The following is a 14993-nucleotide window of genomic DNA, read 5'->3' on the forward strand; positions in this document are numbered from 1 at the left end:
TAAGAAGGATGTCTCGAAGATCAAGTGTTTTAGGTGTGGTGAGATGGGTCACTACGCTACACAGTGTCCTCTCAGGAAGAAGGACAAGGATGAGAAACACGATTCGAAGGCTGCGCTTGCGAAGATCGAGGAAGAGGATTTCGCCATGACAACCGAGATACCTCCAGGAGGGAGGTGGGCTGATTTGGAGCTGTAGTTTGAAAGAGATACAAATGGGCAGGATCCTTGAGGAGCCCACCTTTTGGATCAATTCCTTGCTACGGGAGCCCAGATTGGAAGTAGCAAGATGGATTAGTGTTGGATGGTGCTAAGGAGTGTCGGGGAGAAAGTTGCAGTGGCTAGGAGCATCAAAGACTGAACATCGCAGAGCAGAGTTGGCAGCAGTGCAGATGGAACAGAGCAGAGGTCAGCGGCAGCGCAGTAGATTCAGAGTGTCAACGCAGAGACTAGCAGCAGTCAGGGTTCAACATTCATGTGGTATCATACTAAATGTAGTTAGTTCAGTAATTTGGGATGTTTTGCTGTTGTTGATGGAGTAGCAGCAACAAATTGCAGTGCAGTGGCGGTGCTAGCAGCAACACGGATGCAACACTTGAGAGGGAGTTGTAGTACGGATGCAGTGTTAACAGTGGCAGTGTCAGCAACAGTACAGTTACAACAGCAACACAGTGGTTGGTAGACAACATGTTAGAGATCAGTAGCGCAGAGGACGATGTTATGAAGTCAGGGTGATGCTTCAGTGGGAGGCATTGCAAGAGCACATTCCTCGCTAAGAGGGAGTGTTGATTTCTGGTAGCATCGGATGTGCTCTAAGTCTCAAAATTTGCAGGGAGGCTTAGACACATGCATTCTCCAATACCCAGAAATCGTTTTGGGAAATTTGACTCGGAGGCAATTTTATTAAAATAATTAATTATTTTTAATGGGACCCTAAGTTTAAACTTAGGAAATTAAAATAATTAAAGGGTATTAATATACCATGTGGGTGAAACTTCTAGAAGAAGGCGAAGACCAAGTCAATATGATCCTAGCCATTGATTAGGATCTAATCTGGGCTGTTGATTGATCAACGAGAGGATTATAAGAGGAAGCTTGATGGGTAATTGGAGAACACACCGACTGATTTCAGAAGATCGAATTCCTGAAGCAGAGAAGCTGCCGGAGAGAGATTTGAAGTGAGCTTTTGTAGTGAGGGGCAGTGAGTATCAGGAAGAAGGAAGTTTTCATGGGTCGGAGAGTACGAGGCAGTGAGAGGGCAGAACGACGTCTAGAGAGGCAGACGTTGTCCCATGCAGAGCTGACGCAGTGGCAGTGCAAGCCTTAGAGGGAGATTGAATTCCTGCTGAGGAAATCAAGTTTCAGTAGCCGGGAGTCGGGGTGTGAGACCGAGAGGTAGAGATTCGGATTTTCCAGCCAATAGAGGGTCCGGAGAAGGAGCATCGTGACACCCAGCAGGGGTGATGGAGGCACTGCATGGGAGTGATGTAGTTCTGCGCAGAGGGTATGTAGAGGCTCCAGTTCAGCGTGATCAGACTTAGATTCTCCTAGTGACAGGGTGAGAACACTTCACCATTCGTTTTGTCTAGTTTCTCTCTGTATTAGATTTCTAGTTGAGCATCCAAGAATTGTACTCAGATTTAATATTGCATAATAATAAAACCCTCAGATTTGCTGCACCGGTTTTCCCACATTAGGTTTTTCCGGGGACATTTGTCCAAAAATAACGGTGTTATTGTGTTGTATTTTCTTTCTTACTCAGTCTCTTGCTTCCCCATATAAATTAATTAAGTGAAGGCTACAGTGCATGTATTTCAATATTTGCTGTAGGAAACTGCAAATAATTTGTTCATGTAAATCTAAAAAGTAGGAGAAATATCATCAATTGTTGGAGTAGGGATTCCAGTTTAGGAATTTTCACAATCTACACTGTTATTTTTGGACAAACGTCCCTGGAAAAACCCAGTGTGGGAAAACCGGTGCAGTAACTGAGGGTTTGTATTATTAAGCAGTAATGTTCTAAATACAATCTCTGTATGCCTTGATGGCTATCCAGTGCAGAGAATATGACTGACAGAAGATTAGTGAGAAATACCTCACACTATCACTGACAATCCTGACTGATTCAGTGACAGAATGGCTTGTCCCTTGCTGCCTCTGCGCAGTCACTCCATAGGCCCAACGTCACAGCTCCTAGGGACAACGTCACCCCTTCTGCTGATCAATTTGCCTCTCTGAGACTTCGATTTTGTCCTCCCGGTCTCACACCCCGGCTTCCGGCTTCAGAAATTTGTCTCTCCAACAAAAATATGGATCTCCTCAAGGCTCTGCGCTGCCTTTGCATCAGCCTACGCTGCCCAACGTAGCCTCTGCGCTGCCTCTTTCGAATCTCTCTCTGCCTCCTCTACTAAGTATTCCCGAATCAAGAAAAATCTCCAACCGGAACTATCCCTGCCCCTCACTGCAAGAAATCACTTCGAATTTCTCTCCGGCAACTGCTGCGCTGCTCTCTTCAAAAATTCGATCTTTGATCTCCCACTCGATGTGTTTTCCAAATGCCCATCAAGCCTCCTCTTATAATCCTTCTGCTGAGAAACAACGGCCCAAATTAGATACTAATGAATGGCTCAAATCATTTTTGGTTGATCCTCGTCTTCTTGATCCTCGTCTTCTTCTAGAAGTTTCACCTACAGTTAGATTAATACCCTTTAATTATTTTAATTTCCTAAGTTTAGACTTAGGCACCCATTAAAAATAATTAGTTATTTTAATAAAACTGTCTCCGGATGGAATTTCCCAAACGATTCCTGGGTATTGTGGAATACATGTGTCCAAGCCTCCCTGCAAATTTTGAGGCTTAGAGCACATCCAATGTGGTGCAACAGCTCTAACCATAGGTCACAAAAAAAGAATAAAACTCAACACAAGGTAATACCAAACATATTCAAATAAAACTCTTCAACAAATGATTCATTAATCAATAAAATATTTACAGGAGAAATCATGGCCTATTCATGGCCTCTCATTCTTCACACTCACTCACACACTTCTACATCTTCATGCCTCATCGGTTCCTCTTAATTTATACAAATGGATTAAAACCCAAGTAGGTTCTAGATCCCTTAATAAACTTCAACAATATCTCTCTTGATCCCTAAAATATTTCATCCAAATCCTAAAAATCCTCTAATTCCACTTTTAACTCAACTAATCCTCTATTCTAGGATCCCCTAATCCCTAAGATCTTTATGAGATCTTTACAAGTCTATCATCACTCATATTCTCTCATAATTGAGAATATTTACAATTAAAACCTCACACACATATTTTTCTTTTCTACATCAGACTCCCGATGTAGAAAAGAAAAATTCATAGACTCCTGTCTATGAGGTCTGTCACTTTTCTGTAGTAATGTGACAGCTACAAGTCTCAATGACTTGCTACCTCTAGGATTCCAAACTCTGTTTTGTTGTTGGTCCTTCAGTCTTTCTTCCTGATGTTGTTTCCTTAAATCTTTGATTTCAATATCCAATCTAGTTTCTGATTGAAGTTTATTGTTACAAGATTGGAATAACAATTCATCATGATTACATTCAGGTTCCACATTTGAACATTTTTCTTCCATATGTGCAATATGTTCATGTTCCAACAACATTTTCATTTCTTCAATTTCAACTTTATTATCATTCTCTATGCTTTCGTTGCGCCAAATTTGTTGATTTGAAGGCATATTGTCACATTCTAACTTTGGATTATCCAACCATTCTTCTAGAAATTTTAATTCTGCTGCAATATTACTCATGTTGACATCTGAAATTATTTGATGATTATCAACAACTTCAATTATTTGTTCACCTTCAACATCTTTAACATGTCCTGCATCCACAAACAAGCTATCAGTTTTTAAAATACAAGACCTTTCGGCCTCATTTGATGCTTCAAGCACCAGGTCTTCTTGTTGTTCTGAATCCTTCATATGATTCAGAAGATTCTTTGTAGATTTCTCCTCTGTATCTTCATTACTTTCAAAAAGCAATGGGCCATGTTCTGGTTCACATACCAAAACTTCATTTACTCTGAGTAACTCTTCCTTCAGTTGAGCATTCAATTTACGCTCCCACTTCACTTGCAATCTATGCCATTTGACTTTTCTTTTCATAATCCATCCATGTCTCTGTCTTTGTAATAGTTCTAGCAATACGTCAAGCTGTACCTTTAATTCATCAATCTCTTTCTCTTCATCATCAATGCCAATTGCTATGGCATTATCGTGTCCTTTCTCTGGAATTTGCATCTTCTGTCGTGAACTTCACCTTGTTCACTGTAACCTGTAATTTTACCAAGTTAACTCCTCTGAACTTGGTCAATGGTTCCTTTCACTTGAACCTTACTCGTGAGCACACCTTGCTCCTCTTCAAACAACAACTAAAGTAACTCTTCAACACTTTGACGAGACTTTGGGTGTTGGGCTTCGCTGATCATGCACCCATTACATTCAAAGACTAAATTTTTTTACTTGACTTGACTTGACTTTTTGACACAGACTCTTAATTTAACCTTAACTTTTACACCAATAGATCTAAACTTGAATTTTACATTGAAGACTCTCTCACTTCAACTCTATTCCCTAGAAAATCATATTTCATGACTAAATCCACCCTTTACAAAAGCCCCAAAAACAACATAAACTCCTTTCCACACTTTAAAGATTCTCATATAAATCCTTTCTCTCATCTAATATTAATTACCTCCCTATCACTCCATACAATACTTTCACATGTTTCATTTTAATCTTTAATAAAGTCACTTTATAAAAAGTGATTTATATGTTTCTCCTTTAAAGCTTATAATTAAAGTGAGATATGCACGTAGCTTCTTAAAACCCATTACTTAGCATGTAAAAGCATTAAAACCATTCGGTAGCTTCTTCAATCATAAATGGTTGTCTTACGCAATCCATTTCCACGCAGTTCATTGACACGTTGATGCACACAACGTTTCATTGGCTCCAACGTGTTCCAATGTGACATTATGTTCCCATGTGTAGAGTAGAATTCAACGCATTTACAAAATCAAATATTTTACCGTGCTTGCAGAGGTAGTGTTTCTATGCGCTATCTCGGGCTTCCTCCTCGCAATTTTCTATGAAATAGCTCCAGCACCCAAGGCAAAGCATATTAGTCAACGTCCCACTTTGCACAGACTTTAACGAAATCTAAGCGGACTGTTCTCAATCCTTTAGCAGATCTGTTTTCCTTTGCCAACTTAAGCAACGCTTTCAATTCCTCCGGTGTCCTTTGCTTAATATGGACAACATGCAAAGACTTTTCGAGCCCTGGCCAGTTTTCTTGTTTTCTCATCCGCCTTCCTCAAAAGGGAAGAAATCAATTCATCTTTCTCGTCAATATCCCTCTGTAATATAATTATTTCTGTGGAAAGCCGCTCTGTAATCTCTTAGCTTCCTTCACAACTCTAGAATTGGGGTTCAATATCATAAAATGACAAAATAAAACATATATTCAATTGAACGATAATTACCCTTCTCGCAGCAGAACCATAATTTTCTTTTGAGCTGAAAAACTTCGTTCCATCGGTTCTTCCATGTTCATTCTGCCTTCCCCCGATGTTGAAAGAACTGCAAGCCGCTGAAACGATGCTCTAGATATTCATCATATTGTTCAAGAAATTGTGCTTCAATGTCGACTTACCCGCACAAAATACCATATGAACTCAACAGCTCAGGTTTGTACTATGTGACCGCCTCAACGTGGATGAGTGGCGTCTCACTTTGCTGTAGCCGAGAGGTTAAGCCAGGGTTGACGCACAAACTTCAATCTCTCGTTCACAATGCTTCAGACTCTGCTTCCTTAACGCAACCTCATCAATCAGATCTTCAACGCTTCATACTCTACGCATAAGTCCATGCACAAGTCCACACACTTTCTCAGCCTCCACCCACTGTCATATGATCAATTCAGCTTACAAGCTCAAAATTTGGCACATAATTTTTTTCAAAAGATTCCAACTCACAGAATTATAAAAATTTGCGGCGATGCAAGAGCTTCCTGACTGAAATCAATAATTCGATTCACCTTTGACCAAGAAAAACCCTCCTAAACAAACTTCTGATGCACACCTTCCAGGAAGAAACACAGGCAATTAATCGTTTTAAACAAACCCAAACGATGAAGTCAAAATTAGCAGACCTGGGTTGCACCAAAAGCAAAGAGAAAGGATGACAGTGTTGTCCATGGATGCAGTCACCAAAAATTTCTTGGCAACATCGTTCACCACAATAACGTTCACTTGATTAGTATTTTGATGCCATAGTAGATCAGTGTTGATAGGAACGAGAGCGTTCTCCTATGCAACAAATCTCAATGTACCACAACATTTAAACGTCGTCTCTTTAACACAGATCTCTATGATAGGCACAACCTCCAACACTTTAAAATAAATTTCAAACAACAGGCTGATATCACTAATCCAGGCACCAATGGTAGTGTATCTCAATGCACCAACGAGCTATTCGCTTCTCCTCGGTCTCAAGTGCGCACCAATGATTTATTGCATAATCAACGACATATAGGGAAACTCAACTCTTTCCCAAGCTCTGATACCAAAAATGGTGCAGCAGCTCTAACCATAGGTCACAAAAAAAGAATAAAACTCAACACAAGATAATACCAAACATATTCAAATAAAACTCTTCAACAAATGATTCATTAATCAATAAAATATTTACAGGAGAAATCATGGCCTATTCATGGCCTCTCATTCTTCACACTCACTCACACACTTCTACATCTTCATGCCTCATGGGCTCCTCTTAATTTATACAAATGGATTAGAACCCAAGTAGGTTCTAGATCCCTTAACAAACTCCAACAATATCTCTCTTGATCCCTAAAATATCTCATCCAAATCCTAAAAATCCTCTAATTCCACTTTTAACTCAACTAATCCTCTATTCTAGGATCCCCTAATCCCTAAGATCTCTATGAGATCTTTACAAGTCTATCATCACTCATATTCTCTCATAATTGAGAATATTTACAATTAAAACCTCACACACATATTTTTCACTCAATTTATTAAAAATATACAAATAAATTAAAAACATCACACCCCCTAAGTCAACCAAATATACAATGATTTTTTGAAGTAGGATGCTCCTGCATCACAATGCTACCAAAAATCAACAACAATCACATGGAGGATGAAGCGGGTGGGAGGTGGGAAAATGTGATCTCCATTGGAGGTAAAAGGAAACCCTAGGAGAAGGATAATAGGTCAATCTAGAAGTGTGGGGCTTTCCCTCTAAGTACACAATGGTGGAATGGAAGATTACTCTCAAGAACTCCCTATCACAATCATTATTTATAATATTATGCTTTGTAGATGCCACAAGGTTGTGATGAGAGGGGAACGAAGGGTGAGGGAAAGGAGTGCAACAAATAGGTTGCTCAAGGTGATGGTTACATTGGAGAGGGGGGGTCATGGAGTGATCAAAACCCTGAGGGTGTGTCCAAGGAGGTAAAGTATAATCAATGAGGGGCTCTTCCTTGACACTATACTCGGAAGGGGGAAAGGGCTCACAGTCACTTGAGATTGTATGACAAGGGGTGAGGGAATCACTTGATGAAGACTCAAGATGATGAACAATAGAAAAGGGCAAAGGGGAAGGTGAAGTCTCAACGAGATCCTTTTCCTGAAAATCCAACTCTAGAGGCTCAAGTGATTTGAACATACTCCCGGAATCATAAGGAAGGTAGGTATGAGCAAGGGCCTTATCAATCCTATCATTGTTGTTGCCAAAGATAGGGTCTTCCCAAAAAGGAGAGTTAATCATCTCCAACTGCTCCTTTTCATGCAAGGGAAAATGATAATTCTCCTTCCCAAGGGTATCGATGGATGTGTCCTCATAAATAATGCCTGGGAGAAAGGGAGGACCACTCTCAACCTCATCCTCCTTGTCGGTGTCATAAATGGGAGCACAGTCAAATTGAGGACCAATGATTTCCCACTTCTCCTTTTCAATGTGGAAGTAATCTCCAATGTCATCTTCCAAGGGGCTAATGGGATCATCTTTCTCAAGGTTCTCAAAAGAGGAGTCATCGGGAGTAATATCCTTGAGAAAGGTAAGGTTGGTCTCAATTTCACTTTCCATAAACTCATCCTTCCCAGCACCTGTGCTTTCTTGTTCATTATGTGGACCTACTGAGGACTCATCTTCCTGCTCATCATTAAGATCCTCAAGGTTATCTCCAACTTCTTCATCTTGACTAATGAGACCTTCCCTTCGAAGGGCTTCCTCTAGGCTTTCACAAGCAACTTCATTAGATTGGAATTTGGGTCCCTTATACTCTATGAATTTGTTGAGCAACTTGATAAATGATGAAATGCTTTCAGGCTCACATGAGTCGAGCCAACCTCGGTGCTTGTATTCAATAGAAGCAATAAATAACTCCACGAGGCTGTCTAGATGAACCACATTAACTTCGGAAGCATGCTTCATAAGTTTTGCTATGTGGTCCAATGCTGTGGATGGATCACCCTTGAATTGTGGCATATTTTGCATAAACTTCTAATCCAAGCCATTTGGGTATCCTAGAACCCATGTGATATCCAAAGTAGGAAACCACTCATGAAGATTTTTAGAAGCCATTGATCTTTATGTATTGATATCATGTGAGCTAAAATTGCCTCAGCAAATGCTTGCTTCACCTTACAAGCATTGACTTTGAAGTTCAGTGAACCAGGGCTTCGTTATTCCAATGGAGTTGCTAATAATGATATGTCAATATGTCGTATGGGGAACAAAACACACGTCTCGTGTCCTCGGCAACGATGCCAAAATGTTACCTCTCAAACTAGCACGGGTCTTAGGAGGGAATCCTAGAGGGACAATTGCTAGGTCAAGGGCAACAATGGATCAACAACCCACTATCACCTCAACTAAAGCTCCCTACTCTTTACGGGCTTTCACGATTGGAGGAGACCCGGTATGATAAGGATCACAAAGATGAATAGATCAAAGATAGGATGAAGGGTGATCCTAGAAGCCTATTCACAAGAGAGGCTCAAGATTGTGGCTTGCTTGTCTTGGAAGACAAGATGGAAGGCTCTCTAGGAAGGGCTTGGGGAGAATTTCAAGGGTTAGGTTTTGAGTATGTCTTATAAAGGAGATACCTAAGCCCTAGAATTCTTGTTGAAACTTGGGTTCTAGGTGATCTTTGAAGAATTAACCTTGATAGTGCATGGGACCACACAGGACCAAGTGGACCCGAGGTTAGGTCAAGAAGATAGGATTTAGTGACTAATGATGTACTTGACCTAATTAGGGAGGGGAATGGGATCAAGGAATGAATTTTCAATTAAAGGCAATGCAAGGATCCCAGTGAGGTTTCTAGCCTAAGGGAAACCAAGGGCAAGAATTGGTCTTCGAGCTAAGGCTTGCGATATCTCAAGATCCCACTATCAAAATCTCATGAAATTTGGAGGGCTTCTTGAGGACACACCAACGCAGTTGTGGACCAAAAATTGAAGTATTTGGATGGTTAGATTGTGAGATAATTGATGCCCTAGGTGACCTATGCAAGATAGGCCTAGAAAAAGAGGGGAATGTGAAAGAAATAAGCTTTAAAGCAGTGTTGTTAAAATCGCGATAAAATCGCGATTTTATCGGAAAATCGCGATTTTTTCATCTTGCCGATCAAATCGCGATTTTTATACGAAAAAATCGCCTACTTTTTTTTTGCCGATTTTTACTGAAAAAATCGCGCTTTTTTCAAAAAATCGCGATTTTTTCGAAAAAAGCGCGATTTTTAACGAAAAAATCGTGGGGGATCAGGACAACATAGTTTTATAACTTTTTTTGGGTTTTTTCATGCAATGTTTTTTGAAAGAAACAAATAATTTTTGAGTGGGGTAGCTTAATGATCAAGTCTAGGCCCTAGTATGGATATGCTATTCATGGTAATGTTAAATTCTTAAAGTAAAAGTGACATTCTCCTTAATCTTCATTTTCATCCTTTTACTTAAATTTTTAACATTACCATGAAATGACTCAGGATGTTTGAGAGTGGTTCCAGCCTCATTGGATTTCATATGGAGAAAGTAGAATTTTAGATTTCATTTAAAATCCAGCAGACTTATCAGTTTTTCAGGATTTCAGGATTGGGAGATTGTAATGTTTCCAGGTGACACCATCTGCCCGGGCTACCCCTGCCACCAGTAGAGGACGTGGTCTACCTCCTATAGCTCCTACTTCTAGTTCTTCAACGTCTAGATCACATCAGACTCCACTGCCATTTCCACCTGCACGGGCACCAGCATCTACATCTAGAGGGAAAGGGAAAGCTGTGGCATTTTCTCGCAAGAGGGGCAGAGGAAATCAATAGGATTAGACTTTCATTTTATTGTATATGACATTATGACATGATGAGATACATTATCATATTTTTTGTTGATATTTTGAGGCTGAGTTGGGACTTACTATTCAGGACATGATTCAATGTTATGTGTGATTTTAGCGCTAGAAATGATATTAAACATCTTATATATTAGTTTTTTTATCATATTTATGTGTCAATGTATTTATTTTATGTTGTAGATGGTTTAGATATTAAAAAAATTGAAAAAAAATGAAAAAAAATGAATATTTTTGTGCCAAACGATTTTTTCCCGCTTTTTTCCGATTTTTTCCCGATTTTAACGATTTTTTCCGCTTTTTTCCCGGCGCCGATTAAATCCCGATCGCGATGTGTGCAACACTGCTTTAAAGTGATCACCAGAGGAGGACAAGTGCTTTTTCCTTTGGAAGAGATGGAGTCATGGAAGATTTAGAGTTTGGATTGATTTCCACTTGTTAAGGAGGCCTAAAAGACAATTTCGTTGGGCATTAGGGCTTAATGGAAGTAGCTTCAAGGTCATTTATACTTCGTTGAACAATATTTGGTGACTTGTCAAGACAAGGATGTCTCTAGGAACATTCATTCATTCAAACATGGCCCAATCATGATACAACACTATTTAGAGATTTAATTTCCACAATTTCGTTCCAAGAAAAGCAACAAATTAACCCTAGAATAGCGAAAATGCCAATATCATGAATGAAGCAAAATAAAGAATCAAAATATAATTAACATAGTACTGACATGTAAGAAGAATATATCCAATCACTTAGATATGCCAATCATAGAAGCTCTAAGACGAAGAATAATCAAACATCGAAATTCATCCATTCATCCAAAAAGTCTCATCCTCAAAAGATAGTGAAAATATCACAAGAAGATATGATCCAATCCAAGTGATGATACAAATGAATTCATGTCTCTCCTATTTATACACATTAGGAGTTCGAATTACCTAATTTGAGCCTACATTAGCCCATCAACTAAAATAATGTGCAAATAACTATCTTTTGGTGACAAGCCCACCAAACTAGCTCATAAACAAAATAATAAGCCTCCCAAGAGGTCGAATAATCAATAATGCATGTCGTTGGGCTCTCTAAGAGGCCTAGTGAAGTCCATAAGTGCCAAAAATGATGAATTGGACTTAAAAAGAAATGGACAAGGGGTTGGCCCCTTGTTCTCCACATAATAAACATGTGGTGCTCCCAATGGCTGTGAGGGCACACAAGTGACCTCATGGGTCTCCAAGTGAGTCGAAGATGCCTGTAGTCCATCTGTAAGGGCTCAAATGATGGTGTAAGTGATGCCACATCAGCATACAAGTCCTGGGTCATCTTCCAAGTGCATGGTACAACTGTGGGGCAAGCTGGGCAAAGATGAACCAGGTTCATTTTCCTCGTCCAATAGGTGAATATCAAGCAATCTCTGAACATCTCTGGGGATCCATGGAGTGCTGTCTACTGCTGTGGAGGCCCATGTCTCTCAACACACACCCTATATGTGCCAATGTAGTCCTATGGAGGGTTAGGACCCCGTATATGGAGACCAAACCCAAGATGGAGACCATCTGCAATCCTGCATAAGATCCAATGCATCCCCTAGCCTTCCAGTGCAACAAATCATCAAGGAAATCGAGTAAAAGAACTCACAAACCATGGACAACAAGTGGGGACTTCATAATGGCATGCCCTTCCATAATGGGCTTCAGCATGTGCTAATGTCTCCAAGCTCCAAATGGGGTTAACCAGGTATCCCATTAGGTGGTTTCTACTTCTAAAGGGGCTACTATGTCCAAGGTACATCCTTTTAAAGGTGGTGGCAAGTGATAAAGAGATGAATGGAGTAGGGAATGAAAAGGGGCAACCCTGAGCCACATGCTGGGGTACAAGGGTAACTAGTAAAAGGGAAGCCCACACTTGGGTATATAATGTATAGGAGGGAGCAATCGTGGTACATGAGGTGCCTCGACCTTGATTTTTCCACCCTTCTTTATATGCCTTTTGCCTTTTTATGGTTTTTCTTTAATTAAATGCTCGGGACTCAAGGGATAAGAGTATGATGTTTGAGATATGACAGTGGATATCCCCTTTAAAGTAGGGCGGTTCATTGCCCACCAGGGGTTGGGACAATTATGGGTTCCTAAACGATAAAGGAGGCTCATCTAGGGCCTGTAGGAACCGGGGTGATGGCCATGATGATGGGGTAGAGCTCATGTATTGGCTTTCGCCCATGTGCTAAATTTGTTTGTCTCGACCATCTTTTGGATTTTGTGGTACATTTTCCTGTTGAATGTGGCCAATTATGCTTTTACTTTTATATTTAGGTGCATCAACCTCCAGGGCATCATTCTAGGCCCAACCCAAGGTGTGGGCAAGGGGAGGGGAGAGCTAGCGCTATGTGGACTCAGTGGAGGAATGTGGACCTAGGTGGGAGAAATGATGAATGGGGTTATAATCAGTGGAAATCAGGGTTTCCCATGAAATACCATCCCTAAAGCCAAATGGTCAGTAAAAGAGATCCCACTAGACTAGAATCCAAGGTTAATATGCAAGGTTAATCTATGCCCAAAAGTATCCATGATAAGCAAACTACAATACTTAATTACCAAATGACAAGGCATATCTTTAGGTTTGGGAGGCGCACCTTCAAATATGGCAGATGGGTGAAGGACCACATGGCTGGCTCAGGTGGCCGAGAAATGGCACAACGAGCTAGTTGGTGGCTGCAAGGGGCTGCCGGCTGAGGATCATCTTGGAGAAATTTTTTCTCCTAGGGATATCACCCACAAAATGGTGGGTAACAGTCTCCATTGCTCAATTGAATAGATGCACTAGTTTAGTTGTGGGATCACCTCTAAAATTTCTCTTTTTTCTTTATTTTTGGTAACTAGGGTTAGGGTTTGGTCTAAATATGCATTTCATAGCAACTTTACATCTATATGTTATTGCTTTATTGGGAGGAATTGCATTTAATAAATTTAAAAAGGGAATTTCTAGTATTACTTGCATGTTTTACTGCTTAAAAAGAGGGCTGACGTGTAGATATTTATTTCTTTTACATGCATTTTCAGCGACTAGGAACCTAAATTTCACCTATCTGTTGCTTACATCTTTAATAGCCTTTAATCCTTTGTTGATCTTATCATCTCGAGACTTTCTTTTCTGTTATATGCTATTGCATGCTGTAAATCTGCATACCATAAAAACCCTAGCTTGCAACATCTATTCTTTAAGTTCTTGCTGTTGGTCGAAAGTCCACTTGAACATTTGTGAGTCTGACTTTAGCCTTCAAGGATTTGCCAGTGCCTTCTCCCATAACCATTAGACTCTTATCACCCTTGAGACCTCACTCACTGAAGACATTTCTAGGTGATTTATCTGCGAGCTCCTTAGAGAGTCATTTGGTTTGGAACCCTAGTCACCTAACCTCTAAGTCTTGCTAGGGAAGCCCCCTTTTGGAGATAACATCCCAACCACAAAACAATAGGAGAGAGGCTGCTGAGGTGACAATGGTTGCTAATTTGTTTGTTGCCATAAGACCTAGGTTGCTTGGTGAGACTTTGCACTAGGCATGCTAGATTTTCTGGTAACACTCACCAAGGAGTTTTGGAATTTGGCTGTGTGTTTCCTGTAACATAAAAGTTATGAACAGAACTTGTGTTCAACTGCTGTCATGCTAAGATGCCCTCAAGTGTGGAAACACTTCTTGCATGTGTTATTTTTTGTGGTTTGGTTACAGCATTCATTCTGTTCGTTCTAAGGACTTTTACATCTGTTTCCAATCTGTCTCAATATCCAAATGTTGGGTGTCGGTGTCTCTCTGAAATCTGCAATGGTCCTGCTAGTGGGTGGACAAATTTCTTCCAAAAATCGCGATGGCTTTCTTAAAGTCTCGCTAATATTATTTGATAACTTTCAATTTTTCTGAAGTTTTGACCTTAAAATTAATCTGTTTTAATGCCACTATCTTTAACATTAGCAGTAGGTCATTAACATTTACTTGTGGACTTTATTACATTTATTTGAGTGTTATTACTTCAAAATACTTGTACAGGAATCAAATTTTTGGATTTGTGATCTGGAAAATTTTATTTTATTTGAAAATCTAAAATTAATATGTGCATAAATCTGAAAAATTGTAAGACAACATTATGAGGGTTATGGATTTTTATTGTCTGATTGTTTCTTTATTTACACAATGCCTGTGTTGGTGTTTCTTGTTATATTTCCCTCTAATTTTGGCTCATCTATCTCCCATACCTATGATTCCTTGTAACTATGCCAAAAAATAGCTAAGTGGATATGACAAGTGGTAAATGGGCCACTACCAAAGATGGATGAACAATGTCTAAAATGGGATTGGGTGTATGGAGGAATCACATAAAATGTATTACAATCTTGCTCCAATCGACTTAACTGGAGACAAATATAATATCAAATGTCAAAGGTGGTGCTATTTCACTCCAGATTTTTTTTTTATCAGGATAGGAAATGACTTCAAGTACCGAGGTTTCAAAATCAGCAAACAAGCTCCTGTCTAACATCAAATGATCCTCATTTTGAAAATTATGTAGGTCTA

At 39.8% G+C, this 14993-nt stretch overlaps 1 protein-coding gene across 1 annotated transcript in view; it reads left to right on the forward strand.

Moving 5' to 3' along the window:
• LOC149231450 (uncharacterized) overlaps positions 1-14993 on the forward strand; it is a 105988-nt gene that overhangs the window by 18293 nt on the left and 72702 nt on the right. The gene's annotated exons all lie outside the window — the stretch shown is intronic.

This window comes from Pinus tabuliformis, chromosome J (assembly GCF_031772625.1).
Source record: "Pinus tabuliformis cultivar Carrire ecotype Pingquan chromosome J, CPIR1, whole genome shotgun sequence".
Classification (NCBI taxonomy): Eukaryota; Viridiplantae; Streptophyta; class Pinopsida; order Pinales; family Pinaceae; genus Pinus; species Pinus tabuliformis.